The sequence below is a fragment of the Anser brachyrhynchus genome (genome assembly GCF_964034855.1).
Source record: "Anser brachyrhynchus genome assembly, chromosome: 6".
Classification (NCBI taxonomy): Eukaryota; Metazoa; Chordata; class Aves; order Anseriformes; family Anatidae; genus Anser; species Anser brachyrhynchus.
Genome location: NC_137700.1, coordinates 3,071,227 through 3,082,533, shown reverse-complemented (window position 1 = coordinate 3,082,533; position 11,307 = coordinate 3,071,227). Strand labels below are relative to the sequence as shown.

At 38.4% G+C, this 11,307-nt stretch overlaps 1 pseudogene across 1 annotated transcript; it reads left to right on the top strand.

Annotated features, from left to right (window-relative positions):
- Positions 1–361: 361 nt before the first annotated feature.
- Positions 362–11,307, top strand: LOC308196947 (ubiquitin carboxyl-terminal hydrolase 42-like; annotated as a pseudogene). The gene is made up of 15 exons: positions 362–590; positions 1,298–1,498; positions 2,586–2,696; positions 2,857–2,959; positions 3,123–3,190; positions 3,347–3,417; positions 3,952–4,034; positions 5,264–5,375; positions 5,736–5,876; positions 6,070–6,170; positions 6,628–6,769; positions 7,449–8,158; positions 8,529–8,617; positions 8,946–10,046; positions 10,547–11,307. The product of its transcript is annotated as a ubiquitin carboxyl-terminal hydrolase 42-like (transcript).

The following is an 11,307-nucleotide window of genomic DNA, read 5'->3' as shown; positions in this document are numbered from 1 at the left end:
AATTGCAAAGCTCCAAAAATGCAATAAATAACTGATTCCCCTCAGAGAATGTCATTTGCATTTTTATATTAAAAAGACTCCAGAGTTGTAATGGATTAAAATCCTACGAAAGTGAAAGAAATGGCATCAGCCACTAGTTCTGCAGAAGCTAAAAGTAATACTGATAGAGTTTTGATGGAAATTTTTCCTTTGTGTGTTTAGTTTGGGGATTCCTTTTAAATCATTCATACCAGCAATTTAGTTCTTCAAGGCCGTTTCTTTGAGATTAAGTGACAGGACTTCTACTACTCTTTTCTTCTTGGAATGCTTCTTGGTATTCTTACGTCAGCCAGAACATTTGTCTCTGTCGCAGATGAGAACAATGACCATAGTTAACAAGCCCAAATCTTCAAAGTCTAAAAAGCCATCTTCAAGGCGGTCTGGCAAATCCAAGAAACCGAGTACTAAAAAACTGATGTCACGCACCGCAAACTGGGGCCGGATACCACCTGCAGAAGATTCAAGCCAAGTCTCTGTGGCCCAAGGATGTGGAGGTGCTATTTATTGTAGATCCTCTGAAAAATCTAAGCCTTTTGCCCAAAGAGATCTAAGTAAGTGTGCGCTTTATCCTGCCTCCGTTTTCTTCAAAACAAAAGTAGAAAGTGGTAGTTCTTGCTTGTTGCACTGATAGAGAATAGGACTACTGTGAATAAAGACTTCCAAAGCGATTCTCCTAAGGCAACTGAAGTGACTGACGTTACAGAAATTAATTTTGATATATTTACAGTCGACAGAGAAATGTGGGGAGCATTTTGTAATGCACTGATTCATCCATATCTTTTCTGTTTTGCAAAGAAAAGTGTTTGATTGTTGCTATTCACAGGTTCCATTATTCACAGGTTTTTGAATGTTAAGATTGCTCAGGAAAAGATCTGATATTTGTAGGGGTACCGTCATTCCTAGTTATTTGTTTTTACATTGTCCTTGCATTTATTACCATATAATTTCAAGTCTAAGTTTGTGGTTGAAGTTATAATAAGGAAAAAAGCATATAATAAGGAAGAAATTAAAATGGTTGACTAAACTTTTTTTTCCCAAAACGTTGTGTTGACCAGCCAATTTGAAGATGGCGGTATTAAAGGTGTCTGCAATAAGTTTTTCTGTTTTGGATTGTAGCTAGTTCCTCTAGGTGCTCCCGCAGAATAGTATTTTTACTATGCCTATATATACTTTATATATTCACTATACCTATATATACTTAATACCTTTCTTAGAAACAAACAAACAAAATCTCTTTTTAAATATAACTTTCTTGCAGTTGTTAATGATGGAATTGCTCCGCCACAAAGGATTCTTTTTCCACCTGAGAAGATACGTATGGATTGGCAAGAAACACAAAGTGTTGGAGTTGGCCTGTACAATCTTGGCAACACGTGTTTTCTTAATGCTACTCTACAGTGTTTGACCTACACCCCCCCACTTGCCAATTACATGCTTTCTCTTGAGCACAGCCAGTCATGTGAGTACTTTCTAACAGTATTTTAAATCTGTTGGATAGCTGTGAAGGTGAAAGAACAGCAGTGATTCTGTGAGACAAACTTACTTGCCTGATTTTACCTGTAGACGCTGGCTTTGAGCATTGTATTAGCAGTGGGCTCGGAATAGCATATGGAGTGCGTTTAATGCACCATGTGTTTTTTTTGTTTGTTTGTTTGTTTGTTTTTTTAAAAGGATCTTTTCTTGCTTCATGGGAATAATGAAGTGCATTGGACAGTAATGCATTTAATGAACATTTGGCATTTGGGCTATTTGGGCTTCCTGCTGCTAGAAAGGCAATAAAATTTAGGATGTTGGCATCATAGGTCTTTAGTCTGCACAGCCGAGGTTCCATAATGCACTACAATAAATGGTCTGTTCGTTGTTGAACCAATTAAAAAAAAAAAAAAAACAAAAAAAACCTAGAAAGCAATATGAGCTGTTATGAACACGACTAGATTTTTTTGTGGGACTGTATTAAAATCTAGACTGATTTTGTCCTAAATAAAATGTTGTACTATAAAGTAAATGTTGTACTAAACCTGTATGCTTTTTAGGCTGGTATCTTTGTATCGATACCTAGAAATTTAACTGTTTTCTTCCTGTATATAGAAATCGTTTCAGTTAAGAATCCTGTTGAAAAAAGGAGGGCAGAAGTACTATTACATACATTACTGTAATTTTTCCTTTCTCCCAAAGGACTCGTAGCTCTGTATCATGAAGCTCACCTGACAGCACTGTGCTGAAAATAACCCACGTTCTCTTAATGCTGTATCATCAAGGTCAAATATTCTTTCCTCATACATTTTGCAACCTGTGGAGTTCACATTCCTGTCAGCCTTTACAAACGTGACTTTGCAGTAGTCTTTTAGATTTCTCATCACAAAATGCACTTGAATACAGGCTTAATGGATATTTTTATTCTATAAAGTTGTGTGAAATGAAATGTTAGGAGACTGTTGGGACAAGGAGAGTGGATATTGTATCTATAGTTTAAATGTTACTTATATGTTTGTTTGTAGTTATGTCTGTTTCGCTAGACTGGGATGCTTTCTTCTTTCACTCTTCAGGTCGTGAACAAGATTTTTGCATGATGTGCACGATGGAGACTCACATTAACCAGGCCCTGCGTTGCACTGTTGATGCCATCGAGCCTACGCGTGTTATCAATAATCTCAGTCGTAAGTGGCTTCAGATGTGTTTCTTTTTCAGCATCTTGTAATCTTCAAATAATTATTTGATGTGTATAAATGGTTTTAACACTGTAAAGAAGAGAGATTTTAGAAACAGGAGAATTACTTCATTTTTAAATGAGGTGAATACTATCATCTTCTTATTTAGGAATAGGACAACATTTCCGTTTTGGCAGTCAAGAAGACGCACACGAGTTCTTGCGCTATACTGTTGATGCTATGCAGGAAGCGTGCTTGAATGGAAGCACCAAGTAAGCATAAACAAATTCACTTTTATACGTTCTCTAGCACCTTTTAGGCCTTTATTTACTATCAAAACTGAAAGTCTAGGTCATCCTTGGTTTTCATAAAACTCTTTGAAGAGTTAACTGTGTGCCTTAAATCTTCTGAGGTCTGATTATAATTTATTTCCAGATTGGACAGATCTTCTCAAGCTACCACCATCATTCATCAAATATTTGGAGGATTTCTAAGATCAAGAGGTACTTTTAAAAATATTCCTGTCCTTAGAACTGATCTGTGTCTTTTGTCGGTAGTAAAGCAGTCTGTAGTTTGTCTGAAGTAGTATCTATCGACAACTTGAATGTGGACAGTTAGTCTCCTTCACGTGTTGTTAAGCATTTATATTTTGCTTCCAGTGAAGTGCTTGAATTGCAAAGCAGTTTCGGATACGTATGAGGCATTTCTTGATATCACTTTGGATGTAAAGGTAGGAGGTTTTGTAAATATAATTCATGATGTTTAAGTACATGTATAACTTTCTAAATTAAACTTGTTTAACTTAAAAAACCAAACCACGTACAATGTTAAAATATAAGAGCTTGGTGGTGGTTAGAAAGTGGATTGGACTTTGTCCTTCTGTGGAACCCCTGTAAATAGTCTCCACGTCTGCATTGGGTTTAAGGGGAAAGAATTTTATTGCTGCGCAAAGTATAATACTGTCACACTTCTTTGTTGTTCTACCTCAATATACGTCTAATTGTTAGACTGTTGGATTTGTTGCCAGTATTGATGAGAAAGCACACTATAGATGCTGTCTGCGTTACTGGAAAATGATTTGTTTCAAAGTAGAATGACTTCCAGGTGAGGTAAACGCTGAGCATGCTCTTTCTGCCTCCTTCTTGACAGTGCTCATAGTAGATCGCTTAAGTATGTGTTAGTCAGGTTCTCTTATAAACTCCTAGTGCGTCTCTGGAATTTTGAATTTACAGTGACTTTACGCTCTTCTCTCTCGCTCCTCTAGGCGGTTTCATCTGTTACCAGAGCTCTAGAACTATTTGTGAAACCTGAAGAGCTGGATGGAGAGAATTGCTATAAATGCAGCGAGTAAGATTATTACTAATTATGTCTTAATACTAGATATTAGTTTTATATATTACATGACTTAGAGCGTAAGTTATCCTTTAACTTCATTTAGAAATAAGGAGACGCAGCATTGTTGTTGTTGTTGTTGCTTCATTTTCTAGTAGTGGTGAGCTGAAGCAAGGAGCTATGGAGAATGATTTGGAGTGGAAGGCAGCAGCAGGTTCCTGCAGGTCCTAGCGTTCACTGTGAAACAAAGTTAGATTGAGTGTCAGGGAATGTGAGCTGGCTCTGTGGTAATGAATGTTAGCAGCCTGTGCTGGCTCACTAAACAGCGTCTTGCACAGCTCTTGAACTGTGAAACCTGTCGATGTGGACTAATGTCCGAAATGAGCTCCCTTAAGCCTAACCCGTGCACAGGGAAAGCCTGTTGAGTTCAGGCGCTCTCTGTGCTGATCAATATGTAAGATGTTTCTACGTATGTGAGAAACAATTGAATATTTGCATAAGATGGTTTGGCAAAACAAGCTGTTAGTCAAACATCCCCTCAGAAAAGCACAGAGTGCCCGGCTCAGTTCTGTAGAATTCATGCCTGACCCCTCTAAATGAAAAATGCAGTATCCACTTCTTGTTGTTGGATACTAAGGAAATTAGGGTGTCGAATCAAGAGCGTCCAATAGGTTATTAAAGCAATTTAATCCCAGGTTCGTCTTGGCCTGCGGATCCTAGAAAGCAACATGCAGCGTATTCAGGATTCTCATAAGTGATGTCTGAGGAAGAGAAAGAACTGTAATAGCACCTCACATCTGAATTGCATGGTCCTTCCTTAACGTGCTCTTTGAGGTGTGATCGGTTCAGTCACACTTAAAGCCAGAATTTTCCGTCTTTTTGTGAGTTTAAAAGGAAAGGCCTTGCACATGTACAGTACTTTTTCCATTGCTGATAACTGTTATTAGTCTTATATATAACTCATTTTTACTATTTTTTGTTTATATTTTATAACTCCCTGGTAATACGCTTTCGTGAGAGATTCCTGTTCCCGCTATGCTCTGAGTTGTTGGTAAAACTTACCTTCTTCTCTGTATTAACAAACGTGACATGCAGTGCATGGGTTTATGAAAAGAAAAAACCAAACATATGATGCAAGTAAATATCATTCAAATAGCATAAGCATGCATGAGACATTAAAAGGAGTTTGTTTTGGGGGCAAAAAAGATGATGCTTTCAAACACTTGTCTCTGCTTGTTTTTAAGGTGTAAAAAGATGGTTCCTGCATCCAAGAGATTTACCATACACCGTTCTTCCAACGTTCTCACAATATCACTGAAAAGATTTGCAGATTTCACAGGTGGAAAGATCAACAAGGTATATTTCCCGCTGTAATACAACTTTGTCATCATGTAATGGGACATCCCCCAAAGCTGAAAGTTGTTAATATTTTCAGACAATAATAGTAGACTAACGACTGCGGCTTATTCTTTCTCTTAATATCAGTAAAGTTCCTGCTTGACAAGAAGCATATACTTTCCTCTGAGAAGGCTAATTCATCAGAAAACAGTTGTCTGCAACTTCTAGTATTAAACGTTGCTTATGGGAAGACTTATTTTTAGTGAATCAAGAGATATATTCATATAATTCCAGTCTCTGTTTTTTGGAAGTGTTTTTCTCTGGCTAGTCCGCGAAGTACTCTGATATAATTTTTCTATCTTCTTGGTCTCTCTTTAGGAAGTAAAATATCCTGAGTATTTGGACCTCCGAGCCTACATGTCTCAATCAAGTGGAGAACCACTCCTCTATGCCTTATATGCGGTGCTGGTGCATCATGGTATCAACTGTCGCTCAGGGCACTATGTATGCTACATAAAGGTAGAAGTCAACATCATTTCTAACAGGGTAAAGGTTGTGCTGGCAAACCAGTTCAAGTGTTACTAGTAGTACTGTTTCTAGGGAAAAAGATTTCATTATATGTTTATTTGACACGTGTGTATTTTATTGCTATCTGTGATTTCATTTGGAAAACATGCAATTCATCTAAAGATATCGTTGTCTTTATTTGCAGGCTGGTAATGGACTTTGGTATCAGATGAATGATGCAAAAGTAGTCCGTACTGACATTAAAAGAGTTCTTGGTCAGCAAGCTTACTTACTTTTTTATATCAGGTAATAACAAGTATTCAAATGTGTTCAGAAGAGATTTACTCTCCTGTTATTGATACTTTTCTTTTTGCAAGTGTTTTTCTTTCTCTCCCAGGAAAAGATGATTATTTCTCTAATTCAGTTCTGTCTAACCTGAAATTCTCTGTCATTTATTATCTTTTGTTGCTTGGCCTTAAACTGCAGCACTTGTGTAAATTGCTGTATATGTGTTATCTGTAGCTGGCTAATTTAGAGGAGAGAAATGAAGGCCATCTGTGGTGTAAGAATGAATTATTGCTCTGAAAGTGATAGTCATAGTAGGAAGACTGTTACCTACTTTTCAGTTTGTAGTCTTGGCTAAGTCTTCTGTAGAGAAGGCTTCCATATCGTATGAACTGTTCCTATAAAATTATAGGATGGGATTTAATCCAAGAGTAGGCCGAAAGAAAAACTAAACTGAGATCACTGCTCTTTTCTGAAGGCGCTATGATTTGACGCTCGGAGAACGTGCTTTTTACTTAGCAGCACCGTCTTATCCCTGTTCATTCCCCCCTGGTCAGCGGGGGGCTAACAGTAAGCAGGCTGGATTTCTGGGACCACGACTTCCTCCTCATATGATTAAGGTAATTTAGGGAAGCGGGAGGGCAGATAATGGCACCAAACGGACAGTGGGTTTGGGGTTTGGTGTGGGGTTTTTTGTTTGGTTTTTGGCATCTTTGTTTTGTTTTCCTTCCCACGCTGCAGCTGTCTTCACAGCCCTCATGCTACAGCCAGAGTCATTCAAACAGTGGTTACTGCTGAATTGCGCAGCCATGCGACTCCATTGTTTATACCTCCTAGACAGCTTTGTAAAGCACAGAGAGCTACGCTCTTTGACAATTTAAGTAGAGTGTACTAATCCTCGAATCATTTAAAAGAGGACTTGTTTTTCCTATCGACGTCACTTTAGCTAAGACAGGGAAACCAAATTGTCTTATTCCTGAGCACCAGAACAATTATTCCAGGCTTTTTGGGGTATGTTTAAAGGGGAAACTAAATATATTTGGGAATAGCTTTAGGCAATGTTCAGTTGTTTGGATGGTTTTCAAAAATGATGTTAATTTGATATCAATATGCAGTAAACCAAAAGCAGGAATTAAATACACTTATGGGACTTGCATTTATCTTTTAAGGGCAGTGTTTTTTGCTTTTTAGGTGTTAAGACCATTTGTAGAAATACTTAGTAGGAGAATGACATGTTTAAAAATGTTAAATGGAGTGTTTCCATTAACCCGTCTTGCAATTTCTTCTTTTTAAATACAGAATTCAAGTCGTTTAAATGGAAATGGATCCATAAAAGAGGATGCAAATACCACTGGTGTCACCCTAAAAAGGCCATCTTCAGCACCACCAATGGCCTGTGTTCAAGAACAGGCGATTACCAGGCCTTCAATTACTGATACGTCAAAAAACCAGAAGATCACCATCAGTATTCACAATAAATTGCCTGCTCGTCAGACTGTGTCACAGCCTGACTGTCTTAGCAGTGCTGTGGAGGATGAAGATCTCTACAAGGCTGTTCCTTCATCCACAATCACAAATTCGGTAAAGCAAATGAAGCAAATACAAATACAAAAAAAAAAAAAAAAGAGTTTCTGCTGAAATTTTTGTGGAGCCAAAGGTGAATGGAAATCCTAAACTCAGCTCTGATAACACAGTCCCTTACGGTGCAGAATCTTCAGGAAAATCTGAGGAGGAGTCAAAGGGCTTATTTAAAAGGAATTGCAATGCAATGTGGAATTTTGGTTGGAAAGGTAGTCCGTACATTGCAGAATTCCCATTCTTCCTGTCAGAATGCTGATGAAGGAAGATCCCAGCATGAGCTGCCAAACACTGATTCACTGAATGGTGCTATTAGTTCAGTTCATGAATCTAAAGAAAACGGACTGAAACTTGATGATTCCACTTGCCAAGTTGAACCTGTTAAACCTTGTGAGATGTTCTTTTCTAAAACAAACGGATTGCTTGAAACATAGTAGTTTGCTCCATCGAGAATTTCTCACCCACGATGTATTCGGGAGTGTTTATCATGTTCCTAATTCAGGCGAAATGCTGAGAAAACACAGCACAAATTTGATCGTAACCCTTTGTGATATTATGCCATTAGAATTTGCAGAGCTGAGCTGACATTAGAACTTGTCAGCTTAAGCTGAGCTGAGATAAAAATTCTTAAGTTTCATAAAGTAGATTTTGGGAAGTGAGTTGGCGTTATCTTTGAAGTGTAGATAATGCATACAACACAAAGCGATCTTGCTTAGCATTTAATGTAGAAATTCTGAGAAGACTAGTCCTCAGCACAAATGGTATTTTTTCTGTCTGCTGACTTGTGCGTTTTAGTTGCAGATGCCTGGAGCTATGCCTCCAGTCCCTCGAGAAGTCATCATGGAATCCCTCACGGCCAGCCAGCTGAACAGCTTGTCAGAGGAAAGAAGGTAAAATGAGCACAGTCTGATTAAGACAAGATTTTATGGAAGTCCATTGCGGTTTTATCTGTCTACTAATACTATTTAATGGAAGGATTTAAATCAGTAGAATTCCGTACTGTATGGCCAGTGTTGCGAACAGAACTAATGATCGACACTGTGCATAGCACTCTGATGCAGGCTGGTGCCTCGCGGAGAACTTGTGTTTCTTCATAGAATGTTTTTCCATTTTTCTCCATTATCTGGAGAAACATTGGCTGTTCCCCCGTCGCCCCCACCCCTTTTTTCTCAGAGCAGCAGGTGGAGGGAGACGGAAACGTGTTTTTATTTTGTGCAGTGTCCCGGGACCTCCGAAATCTACTGAGAATGATGAATACCTTGAACAGTACCAATGTGATGACCGTGGAGACAAGGAGAAACCAAGAAGATCAAAAGAACATGAACTGATTTCAGAAGAAAATGTTTTCTACATCAAAGAGTCTTCTGAGACTGGTGAGAAATTGCGGCAAACTTCCCCTCTAAAGTCTGACAGTGAATGTAGTTCTAAAAACCTTTCCTCCTTAGCTGTTACAGATAGATGCCAAGATACAAAGGACGAGACTAAAAAATCTGACAAAGAGCGTTACCAGAGAAAGAGGGAACATTCTCCTACTGAAGAGAAGGAGAGTCAAAAAGATGGTCATTCCAGCAAGAGAAGGTGCTCTCGGAGTGTGGAAGTTGTTAAGCAAAAGCGTCACAAGCAGGAGTATTGGGAGGGAAGCAGGTACAGATCTTCCCATAGTGAAAGGAACAGCCCTGATAATGGCAGAAGACCAGTAAAATATTCAAAGTACAGATCTCGAAGCAGAGGAAGATCAGAACAAGATAGCGCTAGATATTACCATTCCAAAGGGGAAAGAAGTTGGAGCAGAGAAAGATACTATCAAGATGAACCACGGAAATGGGAAAAATGTAGCTATTACAAGGATTACTATTCACCTCATGCAGCAGGAGACAGTAGAGAGAGAAAGTTCTCTCACGGTGATAAAGACTTTGACAAATTGACTCAGACTTACTCCAGCAGGTCACATAAGCGTTATCATTACAAAAGCAGATGGCCTCACGGTTCCCTCTTGAGAGAGGAAGATGTACATCACTTTAGCACACCCAGAGCAGACTCACATCGTTGCTCAGTAGCTCAGCAACATTCTGGAAAACATTCGCGTGAGAGACATGCACTTCCACCTGTGTCAGCTCATTTGGAGAACTGTCGCCAGAAAAAGGCAAAAGAAGGAAACAGAAAAAGACAATATACTCGTGCAGAAGGTAGTGAAAGTGAAATAGAAAGGCAACGCAGAAAGGTAGAAAAGGAGGTTTTAGGTGGTGAAAACATGAAAAAATATAAGAAGTTCTAGAAGAAAAAGAAGTCTGAAGATAAACAGGGAGAGAAGGATTCCAAGTAAGCAGGGATTCCAGCCTAATCAGCATTTTTTTTCCTAATTCTTTTCTGGGTGCTTCTCATGTTTTGTTTTTTTTTTTTCATAGTTTCTGAGTTATTTAGATAGCATAATCTGGCTGGGGATCATGACTGGGGATCATTAGGTTGATCAGTGAAGACAGGAAAGGTATTGCTGAATTGTGTCAGAGCACTAGCTTTGGACCACGTAGTTCGAATCACATCTGCACACCATTCTGGATTAGGTTAAAATATTTTTTTTTTTTTACTTGCACATATTCCAGAGCTAACCATTGTTAATGATCTGTGTACCAACCAGGACCTATGGTCCTTCAATCTGAGGGCTTAAGTTTGCTGCATCTAAAGGAAGTTACATGTGCACAAAGTACCACAAAATAGCTGACATGCGGCAAATCATCGCCTGTGGTAAAATAAATAAAGTTTCCTGTATGCAACAAGTGCCACATCTTTTTTTCTCTTTTTAACTTGCATGTTTCTTTCAGACTTTATGATTTGTATTTCTCTGCGCTCCACTTTGACAATGCCAATCGCAAGCGTAACAAAAAGAAGAAAAAGGAGAAACATCAGGAAAGTGAAAGGCTTCTTGGAACACTTAGATCCTCGTTTCCAGAAGAAAACCCGGGAGAAGAAGGAAGAATCCCATCCTCCAGATGGCTCTTTATGAGAGCAATGCAGAAGTGAGGGCAGTAAACAACCTCACAAGGAAGGGAAGCCTTCCAGTGCAGGTGAAAGGAAGAAACATCGCATCCAGCGAGTATATTAAAGGTAAGCGGCTGCAGCATGTTTATGGGATTCCTTTTAGATTAATCTAGAGATTATCTAAAACAGTCTTTAAATGCTTGATGACTGAACAGTCTGCTGGATATTAAAATATGTTTTGAAAAATATGTTTCAAATGTTGTTTTTTCAGCTGTGTGGGGAGAACAAATACAGTGGCTATGAATATTTTGGCTATTATTCAGAACAGCATGTGGAGGGATATGTAAACTATGTAATATGTAAAAATATGTACTATGTAAAAATCCTGCTTTTTTTCTCCTTTTTGTTTTTTTTTTTTGTCTTTTTCTTTTTTTCCCTGCTATTATAGGTTTAAGAATATAGAGGAATGCGCTGATGGAAGCCATGTAAAGAGTCTCCAAATTTGCATTGGGTTTAAGCGGAAAGAATTTTATGTCTGCACAAATTATGATACTGTCAAAACTTCTTTGTTGTTCTACCTCAATATACATCTAATTGTTAGACT